This window comes from Etheostoma spectabile, chromosome 18 (genome assembly GCF_008692095.1).
Source record: "Etheostoma spectabile isolate EspeVRDwgs_2016 chromosome 18, UIUC_Espe_1.0, whole genome shotgun sequence".
In the NCBI taxonomy this organism is placed as follows: domain Eukaryota; kingdom Metazoa; phylum Chordata; class Actinopteri; order Perciformes; family Percidae; genus Etheostoma; species Etheostoma spectabile.
The window spans coordinates 15,848,096-15,855,007 of record NC_045750.1 but is presented as its reverse complement, the minus strand read 5'-3'; the positions used below and the strand labels follow the sequence as shown (position 1 = coordinate 15,855,007).

Here is a 6,912-nt window from a genome sequence, read left to right as displayed (position 1 = left end):
AAGCGTTACAGCGTACATTGACATTAAAACGTAGACAGGTTGGCAGGATGGTCCGACAGGTTTTGTCTTTCGCTGTACGTTTTGTTGGTAAATGTGAGATGTTTAAACACACACGTCTCGTTAAACAAGGGAAATGAATATGGCACGTACGTGTAAAGTCAACCCGTTCTTACGCCCGCTTGGTCATTGGCTCTCAGAGTCACATACTGATACAAAGTGTGACAAGTGGGACTGCTGAGATTGGTTTAAGTTGCAAAAAACTCTTATTTTGGTCAAATTTGCAGTTGCACCAAAGTCACGGTGATTGGTTGAATTTGCGAAATTGGTGCAATTGCGACATGCGAGATCCTGGAGGGACTGCCTAGAGATACAGGATTTCTTACCTTCTTCATATCTTTACTTGCCCCTTAAGTCTCTGAACATCTTGGAGTACAAGTCTTTCTGTTTGTCCAAGTGTTCTTTATAGCACTGAAACAGGAATCAAGTCAAGGGTAGCATCGTCATTTTAAACTTACTAACAACTGAGCCGTACCGCCTTGACAAAACAATTCATCTAATTCATTCATTCTTCCTGAATGGGTCAACAACAGTTATCTTACATTGCCACTTTCCTCAGTAGGTTGTAAGTCACAGTCAAAGGGTTCTTTGCTTGAGCAGGTATGAGGCAACCCTGGCGCTCGTACTCATGCAGCTCCAGATATGCCTGACAGAGATGACATCAGTCTGAATAATGGAATTGTTATCTAGAGAGTATGCAATTAACAACGAAGGTGGGGGACAGGCTGCACATGGATCCCTAGTGGCATCTGTGGCACACAGTGTTTAAAGTAAAAAAAACTGTTTTACAAAAATTAACTAGTCTTCATGCACATTAAACAATATATGATACAATTCTCCAGGGATTGAACATCTATTGCGTCTGTTCCTGCCTGTGCCGTCACCATCCCTACCATCCTTATTTTTAACCTTCCTAGTGACTTCAAAACATTTAAATCAAGCACAAGACCTCCAAAAGCCTGTGAGGCTTTTTATCTGATGATTTGGGACACAAAACGAAAAGCGCCATCTGACCTGCCCGCAGCGGAAAGAGCCTTTGTGTTGGCAGAGTCTATCCCAAGGCTTGTTGCCATATTTCAGGGCTTTGTGAGGCAGTCCAGACGGAGCTCCGTGAGAGAAAGTTTAGATAGAGAGGAAGCAGTGCTGTCTTGATCCCCTCCACCTCTGCACCGCTCTGTGTTTCCTGTTCCCAGCAGCTTTGTTGCTGGGGGCCAAGCACAGAACCATTACAAAATACATTTTTCATTTTTACTATTACAGTAAAATGAAGGCAACAAATAACCTGTAACTAGAGCGTTGTTCTTTATGCACTTTTCATGATCTACCTGTTTATAGCGATCTTTGGCGTTGTCATAACGGCTCTGCTTGAAACAACGGTTGCCAAAGCTGCGTAGTGTGTTGACAACTTCGAAGAGCGTGGACAGAGGAACTGTGTTCTGATCCTCCTGAGAAGATAAGAGAGGTAACAAGCAATGGAAAGGACATTTTTCTACCTCATTCTGTCTTATTTTGGCTATTAAAAAATATATAATGAAAAAAAAGCAATAGAGGCATAAGCAAAGTTTCAAGGTGCATAATCATAGGAAGACTGCATGGCATGTCTATACGACGACGATTCATGTAGGGGATTGGTCCGGAAAATCCTCCAGATGTCCTCATTTGGCCGGATGCCCCTCACCTTCCGCTTTCTTTGTGTGGCATTCTAACCTCTGGCGATTTCTGAGGACTATGGTTAACTGCTCCTCAGATCTCTGCAGGGTAAATCCAGACAGCTAGCTAGGCTATCTGTCCAATCTGAGTTTTGTTGTGACGACTAAAACAACGTTCCTTCATGGCTATTTTGCAGAGGCACCGTGTGAAATGTGATTGGTTTAAAGAAATGCCAATAAACCAGAGCAAATTCTTCCTCCCATACCAAGTGCTGTGTGGACTAGCCAGACTAGCTGTACGTAAGTGCACTAATGTGAATTTATGCATTTAAGTGGATGAAAAGTGGATGAAACTATAATTCAATCTCCTTTAATTAGCATGCCATTTCATGCATTTGCTGTCAAGTGGAAGAACAATGTTTATGATTTCTGACCTGCAGTATTCTCAGACTGTGACAACAACAGGACACCTGAAGCCTTCCTACCGGACTCATTGCGATGAGTCGTCCACTTGTCCCGAGTCGAGGAAATCGAGGACTGAACCTCATACGAACCACTGCAGCACGGGGAATTAACGGAGGAAACCATGTCCCCATATGCATACTGGGGCTGTAAGAGGAAACGGGAGAACTCTCCTTTCTTCATGGTCAACAGACCAAGCTCTAGTCCAGCCAGCGTCACATCTGTTTGCATGATCATTTCAAAACTGTGATTTTTGTTTTGTTTTTTTAAACAAAAGAGAAAACTTCTATTGAATATGCACTAAGAGTCACTGACCTCTCCCTAACTTCATCATTTGGGGTACTTGCGGTGTGTGGTGGTTTCAAAAGGCAGGTCAGATATTCCAGGAAAACCAGAGTAATGGACTATGGAGAAGGAGAATGAGGATTAGTTACTGCAGGACAACATCTTTTGGCAAACTATGCTAGGTTTTTTTAAGAATTAACTTGTAAATACTCAATACTGAAGCATTTTGGGGCACAGATGGACCCTCTCCGGGTTGGACCACCTCTCAGGATCCCTTCATCTCCCAAGACATCATTCATCTGGTCGAAGCTGATCAAATGGACTCTAAGTGGCAAGAAGTTAGACTTCATTCTACTGAACGGCTTTGAATAAATAAAAAAAATCGCAGTAGTTCGAAATCCTGATGAGGAAACTGCTATGATGCAATATAAGAAGGCAACCAGCATTGTATTCTTTGTAGCTCTGACTTTTGCTTTAGTTGGCAATTTGTTTTGTTGTGCTGCTGTGCAACATGGAATATTAGGTTAAAAAATTATTTTTTATTTTCAAATGTCTGGGTAACCCTGATACAGTGTTATTTTAAATGATTTCAACTTTCGAATCATTTAGATCGAGGAGATAATGTTTAGTAACGCTAGTCACACTGAATTAATCTATTTAATGTTAATATACAATTAAATAATAGCTACATGCTTAGCTTAAACTGCTATGATCACACTTTAGCCTCAATTTGCGTTAAATAAATGGTGAACAGTGTCACATTTCCTAAAGATCTATAATTATATATTTTTAAACTTTAGAAAAGACCAATGCTGAATAACTAGTAACATAATGACCGCAACTGAACTAACGTTTGCAGATCTGCAATATTGTGAATTTAAAAGGTATTTTCGTGGCTTCAACATAAACGTCACCACTTAGAAGCTAGTCAGTCAACGTCTTTGCCAACGTTAGCTGCACTTAGTTAGCTAACGCTAGCTAATAGTAGCCATGCTAACCTTTCAACGCGTAACTTACCGGAGTGCTCCGCCCCAGTCGCTCTTCAGCGCCTAGTAACCTCGGATACTGGAGAATAGCCGTTTCCTGACATTTAGGTGGTAGGTAAGTTACGCGACCGTTAAGCAGCTGCTTTAACTGTCGCTAACAAGTGGCTTAATTAAGAGTAAAAGATTTCTTCTACTTGTTTGGCGCTCAGGTTTGGGTCACTCAATAAAGCAATAGGCGCTGCCCGCAGGAAGGCGGGGTTAGGCCTTAACAAATCCGACTCAACTGTTGGTTGCACGAAACGAGGACAAGGGATTAAGCCGGGATATTCAATTATCCTGGATGAATTACTTGGACTCGGTTGCACGAAACCAGATTGAATGAAGCCCAGCCAAGTAACCATGGAGATTATTTCTTTGCGGCTAGCTTGGTCCAGAGCAGGCTAACAGCCAGGCTAAAATTAATCCTGCCAGTCTCATGTGTCAAATCAGCTGCCGTTTGATCCGAAATAAACGTGTTTTAACAGTTATTCCGTTGTCTTATGCATGGGTTCTGCTTCATTTTTATTAACATGCATTAGCCTACTTGTCACTATTGTAGTCGCGAGTTTGATTAAACACTACCACAGTTGTTTAGATGGTTAGGAATGGTTGCAGTTGCACCCAGATGCGGAGTGGGACTTCCGGTGGGACGGTAGTGTGTCGAGGCTGTCTGGCTGCGGCCGTGCCCGGGGCCGTGGCCGGTAGCTGCGGGGTGGCCGCTGCCGGTGGCCGCTGGCCGGTAGCTGCGGCGGTGGCCGCTGCCCGGTGGCCGGTGCCACCGGCAGACTGCGAGTCGCGTCAGTGTCCCACTCTCTCTGTAAAAGTAGAGATGAGCAGCGCAGCGTCCATGGTCTCCGCTTCAGGTTTATACAGGACGCGCTCGGAGATTAAGTGTGAGGATTTAATGTAGCGATATTCCCAATGATATTAACTGTAGCCTACGGTCAGAGACCAATCATTCATGCTTTCATTCTTGTCGCTTGTCCTCTCTAAAAAGGACAGTTGGTTATAACATAAATCTTAATAAGTAGGCCTAATGTTTTATTATAGCTTACTTTGGTTTTATAAACTTCTCAATTAGTCTCACATCCCTGGACCATAACGTGCCTATATACAGAAGTATGTAGTGTATTTTCATCAACACACAGGAACACCACAACGGTTTTATCTTTTTATTTGGTGCGGTCACTTGTCAGAGAATAAACCATGAATATTTTTTTCCATATGCTCACAGCGTGCATTGAAGTCACTTACTTCTTTCTAGTTGTTGTCTCTTTGATTGTTCTGTATGAACATTATTGTACAAAGAATTAGATATAGCTTATAGAGATGTGTGCATGTGGTTGTAAAACAAGTTCTGCGTTGTGATAAGGGTTTGAAATTAAGCCTAAAGTCCGTAGGGTCCATTTCCCGAGGAAATTAGTTCCCTCTGCTCACTTTTAAGGCAAAGGCTAAATATAATACATTTTATTATAGCGCTTTACATGGTATGCTAGTCAAAGACACTTTACAGTAAAACCAGCACATTTATCACATAAAAAATAGAAACATGAAATAGCATATTAAAGCAATTAAAACACAGTGTAGCCTACAACTTTGTAAAAATGTGGAGTGACTAGAGCCTAAGTAGATTATTTTACATCCATACACATTCAGTCGGGTTCGCCAGTGGGCTTTTTCTCTCCGTTTGAGCCAAATTTCCCTTTTACATATTCTTCCCCTCTTACTTTCATAGAAGCTTGCTGCTCATTGGTGAAACATTCGGCGCATGCGTCTTCTCAATCTAAATCAGTCAATCTGTGATCGATACCGTGTTCTATCTGAGAAAGCCGTGAACGTGCACTATCCTGGCTGTCTACACCTGGCTTGACATAGCTTCACCTGTCATCCTGGCTCGGCAACCGATTAAGCCGCGATGAGCAGACCACACTAAGTCAAGCTGCGCTTTTCACCCACAGAGATATGCTATCATGACAAATGTTTTTATTTTGTACCATTAATAAGCAAAGCCAGTGCATAAAGAGTGTCTGTGGTGTTACACAAAATGTGTTTCTGAATAATAAAACAATCTCCTAAAAAAGAAGCAGTAATGTCAAACTTAAATTTCATCATCCTTCAAGTGGTTTTTTTTTATTTTTTATTTACCTTAGGCTAAAATTATACTACATACAGAGTGAACCTTTCTAAACTTAAAAAAAAAAAAAAAAAGAAGAGCATTAAGGACCTTAAATGTCACATTTGAGTGTGACATTAGATATAGGCTAATGCTGCATGCTAATCCTGCACACATTGCCGGAGGACCAAGCAAGCGGCCCACAGCGGTTTACATGCAGCCTGCCATAGCAGCCAACAGTGAGTTATTTTAAACTATGAGAACGGGCTGCAAATCAGGAAGCAAGGGCCTTGAGTTTTGCAGTGTGTTTAGCTATTGCATAAATATAAACACTTTTAAAAACTGAAAAGGTTCAAAACATCTTAATGTTTTAAAGTAACTGAAACTTTCAGATTTATGTATGAGGTAAAAAGTACAATATTTCTCTGAATTGTAGGGTAGCAGTAGACTTGAACATAAAATTATGGTTCCAAATGTCAATTACACTGGAGTGTATCATGGCTAGATACCAATAGGTCCTGCCGAATATCCACATCCGGAGTTGTTGCATCTGTTCATGGTCTGGACGAATTGGTAGTCAGGAACTGTACTACAGTCGTGCAGTACGACGCAGCAGACAGTTGCAAGTGCACTGTTGAGTCACGTGCTCCGGATCCAACATAATCTCTGCCATGGCTGTTGAGTGGTGCGTTGCCTTTGAAGACAATCCTCGGATAAATATCTGATATGGTGTATGGTGGCCAACAGTGCGCAAGCCACGGGGTTCCATTGTTGCCTGAAAGATCCAGGTCACGGTTAATCCGGGCAGGTTAAACATAGTGCAAGCCCACAAGTGCAGCTCTTTGTACAGTTAATCATTCCTTCACTTTCAGGAAGGAGAAAAGTGGTGGTACACATGTCAGGTTCTCACACTTTAACTTAATAAATAAACACGATCAAGCAAGAAAGAGCACGCAGACGGAAATGTGTAGTTAAAAGACAATTGCAAGAGGGGGAGAATCAGAATAGCCACTATCTGCAGCATGACCTTTCGAGAACTCCGGGGATTTCTCTGCAGTTCCCTTGCTTTATTGAAACATAGTTTTTGATACAATGTGCATCTCTGGTTATCTGGTTTATGCCTACGCTAGGAAAAACGTGTACTTTAAAGGACCTTGAATCTAAGACACTGGTATCTCTGTAACAGCAGCGACTAAAGAAAACACAGACACAGCTTGAAAGAAACGCAGTATTGTTAAATGTGCATATGAGATTATAAAATATAGTAAGGATATAGGTTCATAGAAAAATCAAAATATGAATAAAATAACAGGAAGCTATG

General features: G+C 41.6%; 1 pseudogene; it reads right to left on the bottom strand.

Annotated features, from left to right (window-relative positions):
- Positions 1 to 396: 396 nt before the first annotated feature.
- The window catches only part of LOC116706695 (inactive peptidyl-prolyl cis-trans isomerase FKBP6-like), an 11,666-nt pseudogene continuing 5,150 nt past the window's right edge, over positions 397 to 6,912 (bottom strand).